The following is a 12911-nucleotide window of genomic DNA, read 5'->3' as shown; positions in this document are numbered from 1 at the left end:
TGAAAAGGAAGTAATACTTCCAAATTCATTCCTGGAAGCAAATATCACTTTGATTCCCAAACCAGGGAAAGACGCAACTAAAAAAGAGAACTATAGGCCAATCTCCTTAATGAATATAGATGCAAAAATCCTTAATAAAATACTAGCAAACAGAATACAGAGGATCATCAAGAAGATCATACATCCTGACCAAGTCGGATTTATTCCTGTCATGCAAGCATGGTTCAACATATGTTAAGTCAATAAATGTAATACACTGTATTGACAAAATCAAGGACAAAAACCATGTTATCCTCTCGATGGATGGGGTGTTCAGACTATCTATTCTTTGTTGATCTATGGAAGTTCATATGTATCTAGGAATCTGTCCATTTATTTTGTATTTTCCATTTTACTAGAGTACAGGTTTTCAAAGTAGGTATTGATAATCCTCTGGATTTCTGCTGGATCTGTTGTGACTTCACTTTTTTCATTCCTAACTGCATGAATTTGAGCCTTTTTTTCCCTATTTTTGAAAAGGTTAGCTAAGGATTCATCAATTTTATTTATTCTTTCAAAAAACCAACACTTCAATTTATTGTTTTTTTTTGTATTGTTCTCTTAGTCTTCATTGCATTAATTTCTGCTCTGATCTTGATAATTTCCTCCCTTTTATGAGCATTCAGTTTGTCTTGCTCTTATTTTTCTAGAAGCGTAAGGTTAAGCATTAGATTGTTAATTTGAGCTCACTCTGTTTTCCTGCTATGGGCATTTACTGCTGTGAATTTCCCTTGTAGAACTGCTTTGTTTTGGTACCAGGGATTGAACTCAGGTCCTTGTGCTTGCAAGGCAGGTAGCAGAACCACTGAGCTAAATCCCCAGCCCTAGAACTGCTTTCATTGTGTCCCATAGATCCTGTATATTATATTGGCATTACCATTTAATTGTAGAAACTGTCTAATTTTTTCCTTAATTTTCTCTGTGACTCAATGATTATTCACCAGGGAGTTATTTAACTTCCATGTGTTTGTGAAGTTCTAATGGTTTCTTAGGCTATTCATCTCCAGTTTAATTCACTATGGTCTGATAATATACAGGGAATAACTTGAATTCCTTTGCACTTAAGACTGTTGTATGAGCTGGCATGTGGTGTTTTGGAGAATGACCCATGTACAGCTGAAAAGAATGTATATTCTGATTTTGTGGGGTGGAAAACTGTAGACATCTACTAAGACCATTTGTTCTAAGACTTGGTTCAGTTCTGTTATTTCATTGTTGATTTTTTGTCTAGATGATCTGTCTATTTGTGTCAGTGGAATATTGAGGTACCCCATTACAATTGTATTAGTGCCTACTTTTTTCATATCCATTAATATTCATTTTGTATAGTTGGGGCATTAGTATTCAGTGCATATATATTTATGATTGTTCTAGCTTCCTCTTGTATTATTCCTTTTACAAGGATGTAGTGGCTTTCTTGTCTCTCTTAATTAGTTTTGGATTGAAATTCACTCTGTCTGCAAATCAAATAGCTACCCCTGGTTTTTTCTGGGTTCCTGTTGCATGGAGAACTGTTTTCCATGCTTTTACTCTCAGTCTATGAATTTCTTTGTGGATTAAGTGGATTACTTGTATACAGCATATTGTTGGATTTTGCTTCCTAATCCATTCTCCCAGCCTATTTCTTTTAATTGGTGAATTTAGTCCATTAACATCTATGGTTATAATGGTTATGTATTGACTTTTCATTGTCATGTTATTTTCCTGTTGTTGGTTATTTATTTTTTATTTTTCACTCTCTCTCTTTAATTTCTTGCCTTGCCTGGCATATTTGCTCTGTTGGCCCTTATGGAGTTGTGGCCTTAATTTCCTTTTTCTAGAACATTTTTAGAGGTGTTTGGAGTGCTGGTTTGGTGTTCATGAAAATTTTTAGGTGTTCTTTGTCATGGAAGTGTCTAACTTCTCCATCAATTTTGAAAGAGCTTTGCAGGATATATCAGTCTAGGTTGGAAATTGTTTTCTTTTAGGTATTCACATACCTCACTCCAGGCTATCCTTGATTGAAGGTTTGTGTTGAAAAGTCTGCTGTGATTCTGATGGGCTTTCCTTTGCATTTGCTTTGTTTCTTTTCTCTAACTGCTTGTACTATTTTGTTCTCCTGTTGGGTTTCTGGGATCTTGTTTATTATACATCTAGGCATAGATTTTTTTGATTATGGCTAGTTGAAGTCCTATATGCCTCACTTATCTGTATGTCAAATTTTTCCCCTCTGTCTGGGAAGTTTTCTGTCATTAATTCTGTGAACTGTTTTTTAAAATGTCATTTGTACTTTCTCCTGATACTTCATGGATTCTTATCAGTCTTATATTATTCTTCTTTGCATCATCTAAAAGTTGTTTAATTGATTTCTCGTAATCCCTTACTATTTTAAAGAGATCTCTCTTTTCATAGTCACTGACCACAAACCTATCTTTTATATTTGAAATTCTATCTTCACATTCATTCATTCTGCTGTGAATGCTTTCTGTAGAGCTTTTAATTTCCTGGATATCTGTTTGAATCTGTTTCATGGATTCTATTTTTTTCCTATGTTCAGCATTCAAGGTTTCCATTTCTTTCCTATGCTGGGCATTCATGGTTTCCATCATGGTCCTGAGATCATCTTCTTTTTAAAAAAATCTGTTTCTGTTCTAGCATCTCTAGTCATGTCTTTCATTCTTCTCACTATCTCTGTGGGAGATTATTTCTGTTTTGAATTTTTCTAGAGCCTCATTTATCTGTTTTGTTTTGCTTATTTCCTGTGCTATTGGTTCAGGATGTTGAGATGGTTGACTGTCAGACTTGTCCAACTCATTTCCCCCAGAATTTACCTTTGGTGAGGTGGAAGTCAGTGTTTGTGTCTTGTTTAAATGTCTTCTCATTTCTATTTTTGTTGTTGATCCTGTCCTTGGTTTAATTCCTGGGTTAATAATTTGATCTTCCAGATGTAGCTGGTCTTTAGGTTTTGAGTCTCTAATGTCTCTGAGGCAATCTCATTTTCATTATTCCTGGGAGGACACCTGATTAGATCAGTCACAACACCTTAGCCTAAGTGATACAATCAGCAACACAATAGCATCAAGCACAGTTTAAAAAAATGACAATTTGTGGTAGTTATTAATCTATCACCTTTACCTGTGTGAATTAAATCAAAATTGAGGCCCAGCCCAAAATATGTTTATGGTGAATAAACTCTTCAATATAGCAACTTTACCCTTCACGATAGGGCTTTAGAAGGAGTTGGGGAGAGAAGGATAGATAGATAGATAGGATAGAGAAAATTTAGAAGTGAGGTCAGAGGACACAGGAAGATCACACAAACCCTATGGAGCTATTGAAGAGAAGAGAAGACAGAACAAAATATACACTAGAACAGAACAAACAAACAACATAAACTAACAGTAATAGGGAGGCTAAGTCTGTAATCATGTTCTTTTAAAACTAATGGAAATTGAAAAAAGCAAAAAGAGAAGAAAAGGAAATGAAAGAATATAAATTTGAATTAGGATAGGACAGGAACAAAAGGGAGAGAAATGAAGATCAAGGTGGGAGAGAGAGAGAGAGAGAGAGAGTAGAAGAAGAAGAGAAGAAAAAGAAGATAAGGAACAAATTTGAGCAAAGAAAAAGCTAGATAAAAATTTTAAATGATTAAAGATAAGAGAAAAATAGTACTTTGAGAACAAAAACTACAAATAGAAGTAGAAGGCCTCCTTCAGGTATGCCTCTGTTGGCACAATAGACAGCATGGGCAGGAGTGTGCAGATCTAAGTTAATTAGTCTCAGCAAGCCAGCAGCTATCCCCTGAGTTTCAGGCTGATTTCTGTCTGCAAGGCCCAAGATGAGATCTCTGATCTCTTGCTGGGTTGAACTCTGCAAGATTCTAGTGCAGATTCCAGCTGTCTTTCCCTTGAAGTTAGTTCAAGTTCCACTGTGAGGTCCTGGTCCCTCTGACTTACCAACTATGGTGGTGTGGTGTGCCTTTATAGCAGAGATTTTCTTCACTTTTCCAGTGGGCTTCAATTTTCATCTAGTAACTTCAGAGAGGCCCTCTTTCTCTTGTTTGTAGGGGTGGGCATGGACACCCCTGTGTTGGTGCCCCTGTGGCTGGGCTCCTCTGCCATCTGGGCTGAAGGGGCTGGCCTACTGGAGAGTCTTGTGCTGCTTCCCCCTGAATTACCCTATTTTAATAGAATGCTACTTCCATGTATATTTTTTTTTCTCAAGGAGCCACACATACCTAGTTTTATATATTAGATTATATGTTAATTGCATCATGAACGGATTGTATCTGGTCCTACATCAAATTTTAACAAAGATGAAAACATTGACATTTTGAATTACTTAATGCCTTTGACAATTATGTTTCTGGGATCAGGAACTGGAACTGTAGTAGATAAAGTCAATAGGTAGATAGAGAAATGGTGGTGTAATACTAAAACCACAATTAGTGGAATGGAAACACACAGTTTCATCAGTTTAAATTCTGAGATTCCAGGGGTTCTTTGTCATCCTCTGTGTTGTAAAGTAAATGGGACTCATGTGACTGCAGAATGTCAGTGCCAGCAGACTTGAGCTCCCCAGTCTGATCACATTACTCATTCATTTCTTCGCTGACTCAACAAATGAAGTCCGCAGTGAGCCAGCACTGGCCTGTGCCTAGCTCTGCTCTTGAGAGCTGAATGTTGGGAAAAGTGACACAATTAGACTGGTGTTTTGAAAAGCTCAGCCTTTTTTTCAAAAAAATGTAAAGATAGTTACATAATTCATGGAAACTTGTGGACTAAAGCCTCTCTCTTCCTTCCCTTCCCTTCCCTTCTCCTTGTCCTCCTTCCCCCTCTGTCTCCTCTGACTGTCTCCATATCTGCTCTGTCTCTGTCTCTGTCTCTATCTTTGTCTTTGTCTCTGTTTCTTTCTCTTTCTTTTGGTACTGGGAATTAAATCCAGGGGCACACTTTGAATTAAATTGTATCCTCAGCCCTTACTGTTTTTTATTTTGAGGAAAGGTCTCACTAGGTTTTCCAGGCTGGCCTTGAAATCATGATGCTCCTGTCTCAGCCTCCTGAATGTTGGGATTACACTGCATCTAGCCTGGAACAGAACATTTAATTTAAATTTTTTTTTCCTTCTGGTACCAGGGATTGAACTCAGGACCTCGTACTTGCAAGTCAGGCGCCATGCCACCGAGCTAAATCCCCTGCCCTTAGAGCATTTGCATGCTGGGAAAAATCAATCAAATTACATGTATTGCATGAGGAGGCTATGATTAAGTTTCTGAAATTAAAAAGTAAAGAATAGAGTTTTGCAGGATACATCAGTCTAGGTTGGAGGTTGTTCTCTTTTAGTACTTGAAATATCTCACTCCAGGCTCTCCTTGCCCTAAGGGTTTGTGTTGAAAAGTCTGCTGTGATTCTGATGGGCTTTCCTTTGCATGTGATTTGTTTCTTTTCTCTTACTGCTTGTAGTATTTTTGTTCTTCTGTTGAGTTTCTGGGATCTTGATTATTATATGTCTAGGTGTAGATTTTTTTTAATGGTGGCTAGTTGGAGTCCTATATGCCTCACTTATCTATATGTCAAAATCTTCCCTTCTGTTTGGGAAGTTTTCTGTCATTAATTCTGTGAACAGCTTTTTTAAGTCATCTGTATTTCTTCCTGCTACTTCATAGATTCCTATCAGTCTTATGTTATTCTTCTTTGCGTCTTCTAGGAGTTGTTGGATTGATTTCTCATGATCTCCTACTGTTTTTAAGAGATCTTTCTTTTCACGGTCACTGACTGCAATCTTATCTTCTATATCTGAGAGTCTATCTTCTCATTCTTGTATTCTGTTGCATACACTTTCAATGGAGTGTTTCATCTCTTGGATATCTGTTTGAATCTGTATTATGGATTCCATTTCTTTCCTATGTTGGGTGTTTATTGTTTCCATTTCTTTCTCATGCTAGGCCTTCATGGCTTCTATCATTGTCCTGAGCTCATCTATTTTTTTGTCAGTTTCTGTTCTAGAGTCTCGAATCATGACTTTCATTTTGCTCACCATCTCTATGGTTATCTGGGAAATTATTTCTGTTTTGAATTTTTCTAGAGCTTGATTGATCTGCTTTGTTACTTCCTTTACTTTGAGTTCAGGGTGTCCTGGTGGTTCACTATCAGACTTTTCATCCTCATTTGCCCTACTGTTTACCATTGGTGAACTGGAATTCTGTCTTTGTGTCTTGCTTAAGTGTTTTCTCATTTTTATTTTTGTTGCCAGGCTGTCCTTGGTTTAATCTCTGGGTTATCACCCAAATCTTCCTGATATAGTTGTGCCCTAGCTTCTGGTTCTCTAACTATGCACAGACATTCTCATCTTCATAACATCAGAGAAAATAGCTTATCAACCACAATCCTCTATCCCAACTGATACAATCAGCAACACATTATGATCAAGCACAACTTGGAAACTGACCACCTGAGGTAGTCACTAGTCTATGACCCTTAAACCATATGAATTAAATTGAAATCAATAAGCAGTCCAGAACATGGATGGGGAAATAAGATACTTCCACAACAAAGAACACCTGAGAAACTACATGAATACCAAACCAGCACTAAAAGCATTTCTAAACAAGATCCTAGAAAAAGACAATGAAGGCAACAACACCACGAGGCCCAACAGAGCAAATCAAATAGGCAAGGCAAGAAACTAAAAGGAGAAGGTGAAAAAGTAAAAAGAGTCAACAAAAGGCCAATAACATGTCAATAATAAGTCAGTACATATCAGTTATAACCAGCAATGTCAATGGCCTCAACTCACCAATCAAGAGAAACAGACCGGCAAAATGGAATAAGAAGGAAAATCCAACATATGTTGTATAGAAGAAACACACCTAGTACAAAAAGAAGCTCATAGACTGAAAGTGAAAGGATGGAAAACAATTCTCCATGTGACAGGAGCCCAGAAAAAAAAAGGGGGTAGCAATCTTATTTGCAGACAAAGTAAATTTCAAACCAAACCTGATTCTAGGTTGTAGGATGGTACTGTATCATACCTCTGTGAATGTAAAATATCTTGTACCTGCTTTATGATATGTAGTAGTGACCATGCTTTATCAGAGCCATTTTTAATGATATTACTCTAGAATGTTCTCTTTCCAGATGATGATTAAGATGCTAATAAAAAAATGGTGCCAGGTACCACAACAGCAACAGAACTTTGCTCTTTTCTGGGTATTTCTGGGTGCATTAATTTTTTTTTCCATTTTTTTTCCATTTGTACAGGGGTAACGCACTGTATTAAATATGCAAGGTCATATCTATGTGGGTTTGATTACAGAAACTAATGAAGTATTTTCTAAATAATGAAAAAAAAGAAGAATATAAGACTACAAGAGCAAGAAGCAATTTAAATACTTTCAGGGACTATTTTCATCTTCAGAATTAAGGATTATTTTAATCTTACATCATTGCTTTTTCTCTTTTACTTTCCTTTTTAGTTTTATTTTAGGATTCCCTATTTTTAATATTCATACAGAGATTTCTTTAACTGAAATATCAAGTAGTTTCTCTGGTGTGAAAAACTATAATAGTACACAAGATCCTAATGAGATAATTAATAATGTGACATAGGAAGTAAAGAGCTAAAGGTGTAGGGAAAGTGGGAAGGGTGAGTGAAAGGTAATAAGAGAGAGGAAAAAAATATGACAAATTTAAAAAATGGAAATAAAGTGTTTGTAAATGGGGAGGGGAGAAGGGGGTGAAGGGAGTGCAGGGACAAGGGGAAAAAATGAGAATCAAGACCTATTATGTAAAGGTACAGGATCCCAATAATGAAGGTAACTGTATTGTATACCTAGATTGTACCAATAAACTCAATAAAAAGAAAAAAAAGAGTAAAGAATAGTAGTTGCTTTATTTAACTCCCTGTTTTGTTTCTTCTTCTAGACATATATCATATTGCTCTGGTGGAAGCTCGTGATTTTACTGGCTTAATTAATAGTTTTGTAATGGGTACAAATTCACAAGCAGTTGAACTTAATCTCTGCTTGAGATCACATTCTCCTTTGGAGCTGAAAGTTTAATCTGCTCAATTCAAAAGCAATAGTCCAGGTAGGGATGATTCAGTCATTTGCAGATGGCCCTCCTGTGGCAGCACCTGCAGAATGGGTTGGGAAATATTCTGGCCTGGGGTTGGCTCTCTGTGAAACACTTTTGGGTTTCTGATCCTTACATGCTTTTTGGCCTAAATCTCACCAGGTCCTGCTGCTGTGTTCACATGGCCTACGGTGGCTGCTATCAGAAGACACCCCTGCCCGGGCTGTGTACCAGGCACATCTATTCTCTCAGCTCTGGAGGTGGGGAAGGCCAAGATCAAGGTGCAGCAGGTTGAGTGTCTGGTGAGTTCCTCTTCGTAGCTCACAACAGAGACTTGTTACTGTGCCCTCACACAGTGGAAGGCCGGAGGGCCTTTCTCCTGGTCCCTTTCTAGAACTGAGTGCTGATTTCACTCGTGAAGGTTCCATCCTCAAGATTTAACTCCCAAAGGCCCCCTCCTGATCCCATCCTGCGGAGGTAGGACTTCAATATGGGGGGGCACAGACATGTGGGTCATAGGGTATCCTGTTCTTACCAGTCCACTCCTCCATCCCTTCATTTCCCATCAGGAGACTTTGGATCTCTGGCTCCTTCTCTGTCCTATGCCAGTGTAAGGGTGGGGACTCCCTTATAATGTTTTTTTTTTTTTTTAAAGTATATACTTGCAGCACTTAATGATTACATTCCTCATGGAGAGTTCATACCTGTACATAACACATCTTAATTCTTCACTCATTCCATTCCCCTCCCCTTCCCCATCCTCTCCATCAATTGACCCCTTTCTCATTTGCAAAAGTTCTATCTCCCTATCATCTTATCATCCCTATCTCCCTATCATATCCCTATCTATATTGCCTATCATCTATCCTTTATTTTGCTCTTTGATTTATACTTTGGATTTTTCATATAAGAGGACTCATGTGATATTTAAGCTTATATGTCTGATTTATTTCACAGAACATCGTGGTCTCAAGGTACATTCATTTTCCTATAATTGTGTCAAGTTTATCCTTCTTTATGGAAAAGTAGTATTCCATTATGTATAAATACTGCATTTTCTTTATCTATTCATCTGTTGGACATATAGGCCAATTCCAAGATTTAGCTATTATGCATTGTGCTGCTATAAACATGAGTATGCATATATGACTGTAATATGATGTCTTTAAATCTTTCATAAAAGTACCTAGAAGGGGAATAGCTAGGTCAAATGGAATTTCTATCTTTAGTTTTTTGAGGATTCCATCCTGATTTCCATAGTTGTTCTACTTGACATTCTCACTTAAAATGCAGAAGGGTTCCTTTGTCCCCATAGTTTCACTAACATTTGTTATTATTTGATTTTTTTATGATGACCATTCTGTAGTAGTGGGATCTCAGTGTTGTTTTAATTTGCATTTCTCTATTGGCCAGAGTTGCTGAATATTTTAAAAATGTATTTACTGGCATTCTGTATTTCTTCCTCCGTAGAGTGCCTATTCATGTTTTAGACTTTAGAAAAATCTTTTATGTGTTAAAAGTTCTAGTTTTTGCAAGTCATAGTTTTGCTTTTTAAGTCCCATGTTTTAAAGATTAGCTTTAAAAATTGTTATTTGGAAATATGGTTGCTGTCTTTGTTCTCACTGTGTTTTGCCTTGTTTTCATCCATAAGCCAAAATTCAGTTTTGATGGAGCAAAAAAATGAGGAGCAGTAGAGAGGGCTATAAGGCAAGGATAGTGAACATGGTGGTGAGGAGAAAACTCTACTTAGGGCAAAAGCAAATATTCCAAAAATATGATCTCTTCAGCTTTTATGATGGGGCCTGATAGAAGATCAGATTTTCTTTATTTGGGGTACAACATACTCTTCAAAACCACTGTAATGCAGCAGGTCTTTTGTTTGTTTGTTTCCAACTTTCTCGGCAAGGTCTTTATTGAAGCCACTTCTGTATCTGACCAATTTGATGACCTAATTTGCCTTGAAAACTATATTTTTGGCTCTACTTTCTATGTTTGAACAGTGATTTTCAGATTTTCCAAGTGTGAAATCTCATCCCAAAGCCTTTTTCTTGAAAGTGATTCCTAAACATCAAGGAGTGGATGATGTAAGATGCTCTTCACAAACCATTAAACAAAATTCAGTGTGATCGGAGACATGAGCCATGAACCAGGCAGGGGAGGAGAGGATCCCAGGACTTGGAAAAGTGAGATTTTGTTGATTTGAACAAAATAGCCATTACTAGATTACCACTGAGGGTCAAATAACTTATTATCCCTACTGCATTTCAAGCCACTGGTTGCTGCTCTCAGCCATCTAATAACTCTGCTACAAAGAAAATCCAAATAGCAGCCTGATCTGGATCATGCCTGCCATACAGGAGGTTTTCAGAAGAATTTATTGGGTTCTCACAGGCCTGGGGGGCAAGCACAGCTGCCAGTGCAGCAAGTGGCTGGCAGGGATTTTCTGCCTCCCTTACCTGGTGGTCAGGTTCCTTGGAGGTGTGGCCAGAAGGAAGGACATGGGTCAGACATGGATTGTGCTCTGTAAGCTTGGTGTTAGGGAGCCCTGGCACCTAGAGAATTCATTGTTGTTGTTGTTACTATGGAGGAGAAAGCCTTGTTCATCTCATCACTGGAAAAACATTTTCCTGGAGCCTTAAAGGACAGAATCCTTCCCCATTTGGAACCATCATGGAGGAGAATGACAATGTACAGGAGCAGGGGCAGCTGAGGCAGGCTGTGCTTACTGCCTCTTTAGTTGAAAAATACTGTAGCAGAGTGCAGAATGGCCCTGCTTGATTTCCATCTTACCTCTGCACTTTCTATAGTGTGTGCTTTAAAGATTAGGAGTTTAAAATATTTTCCAAGTATGTAAAATTATATGATCATATTGAATATGAGCTTTCCAGTGACAGGCTCTTCCTCACACATTTGTGCATCACCCTTCCTACTTGCAAATCTCTGAATCTGACTTTTTATATCAATCCTAGAGCTCACTTAGAGTTGGCATGCAGATGACTTAGCACTGTGATGCAATCCACCTGCATGTCATCACCATCCATTATCTTTAAAAGCATTTGTGCTCGGGGAACAGTCTAGATGGTTGCCTAGCCTTTGGTTTCTGGCACCTTGCAAGTGGAGATGGTTCTGCATTTGCCCGGAACCAAGGCTTGAACACTGAGGCAAGGGCAGGATCAGGATGTGGTGAAGTCATTTTCATTGCATCAGTGAAAGGATGGGATTTGAGGGTCACATGGAACGCAGTGAGGGATGTGGAGTGGTGAGAACTGGGTGTGAGAAAGGGCAGAGGTAAGTCTGGGTAATCTCAAAGATGGTGACTCGATTTTGGGAGCTGATCCAGACAAGGGAAGAAGACTGTGTGTGTGTGTGTGTGTGTGTGTGTGTGTGTGTGTGTGTGTGTGTGCGTACACATGCGTGTGTGTCTCTAGGAAATTAGAAATAAATACAGATTGGAGTAGAATGATCAGACAAATTGACAAATCATGTGATTTTAAAGTTGAGAAGAGCCATAGACATTTTTTGGTCCTATCAATGATTACATCCTGCACCTATTTTGTCATGGCTCAGGGTGACAAAGAGAAAGGAGACAATTCTTGCTCCCCAGGAACTAGCCATCAAGTTGCTGGTAGGTCAGGGTAGCTGGAGTACAGTGTGTTTGGAGTGGTCCCAAGAAAGAGAGGAGTTTGATAAGGGACAGTCAGACACTTGGGGAAAGCTTCTCAGAGGAAACAGTGTCGTACAGATGAGGAAACAGACCCAGAGTGATGAATTCTCCAAGAATGCACAGCAGAGGAACAACAGAGCCAGAGAATAGCTGAAGCCATCGACCCCTAAGCTATCGTTCCTCCTGGGCCATTTTATTGGTATCTGGGTGTCTGTCTACGAAGAGGGGGAATCCCATGGGAGTAGGTACCAGGGACAGAAAGGAAGCTGCTCTGTAGTTTCCTGGTGACAAACCTTGAGGCTGGCCTTGGCCTACATATCGGGAAACCTTAAGATAAAAAGCTAGGAATGAAGCCCATGCAGTAGCCCAGCAGTAGAGTACACAGATGAAATTCTGATGATATCATTTGACCTCTCAATGCAGCTGTGTCTGAAGTCAGTTCTACCCATAGAATTTTGCTTCATTTTGTTTTGAATTCTGAAATGCTACCAGGAATCTGACTTGGTGCTATTAGGCAGTGGCTCCTTTGACAGTGTCTCTCCCAAGCTTTTTGTAAGGACTTACTGTGAAGATGTCTTAGTGAGTTAACAGGTTCCCTGCTGAAACTGTAGATGAAGAGATGGGAAAAGACGGTCCACAAGATCCTGAAGAAGATAAGAAGGTGGGCGAATTTGATGGGTACCTTGTGAATAGAGGGAAGGGTGAATTCCCTTTCTTGAGGTTCTCAGTTGCTGGTGAGATGATATTGCCCAGTGTTTTGGGGACTGCTGCAGAAGGATGTCAGACAGCTAATGTTCTCAGGAGACTAAAAAGGCTCTATAATTTTGTCACAATGTTCTTTTCTCCATCACATTTGATTTGGGTACTTCTGCCTGGAGTCACAAAGCGACGAAAACCTCAGAATGATTAAAGTATGGGGACAACAGCAATTTTTTGAAGGTGGTTTTTGAAGACTTTGGGGCTGGCTCTAAAGCAATCTTCAGGCAAAATGAACTTTAGGGAAACCATGAAAAGAGGATGTTGCCAGAACAGTGCAAAATGTCCACCCTGTGGCTTTAGGTTTGATGTTCAAATTATATAACAGCCAAAGATTCAGAGAAGGAATTAGCTGGAAGTTACGATGCCCATAAATGCTATCCATGTAATTAGATGATGAG

The sequence above is a fragment of the Fukomys damarensis genome, unplaced genomic scaffold, assembly GCF_012274545.1.
Source record: "Fukomys damarensis isolate Sample0158 unplaced genomic scaffold, DMR_v1.0_HiC HiC_scaffold_1, whole genome shotgun sequence".
NCBI lineage: Eukaryota > Metazoa > Chordata > Mammalia > Rodentia > Bathyergidae > Fukomys > Fukomys damarensis.
This window is presented reverse-complemented; position numbering follows the sequence as displayed.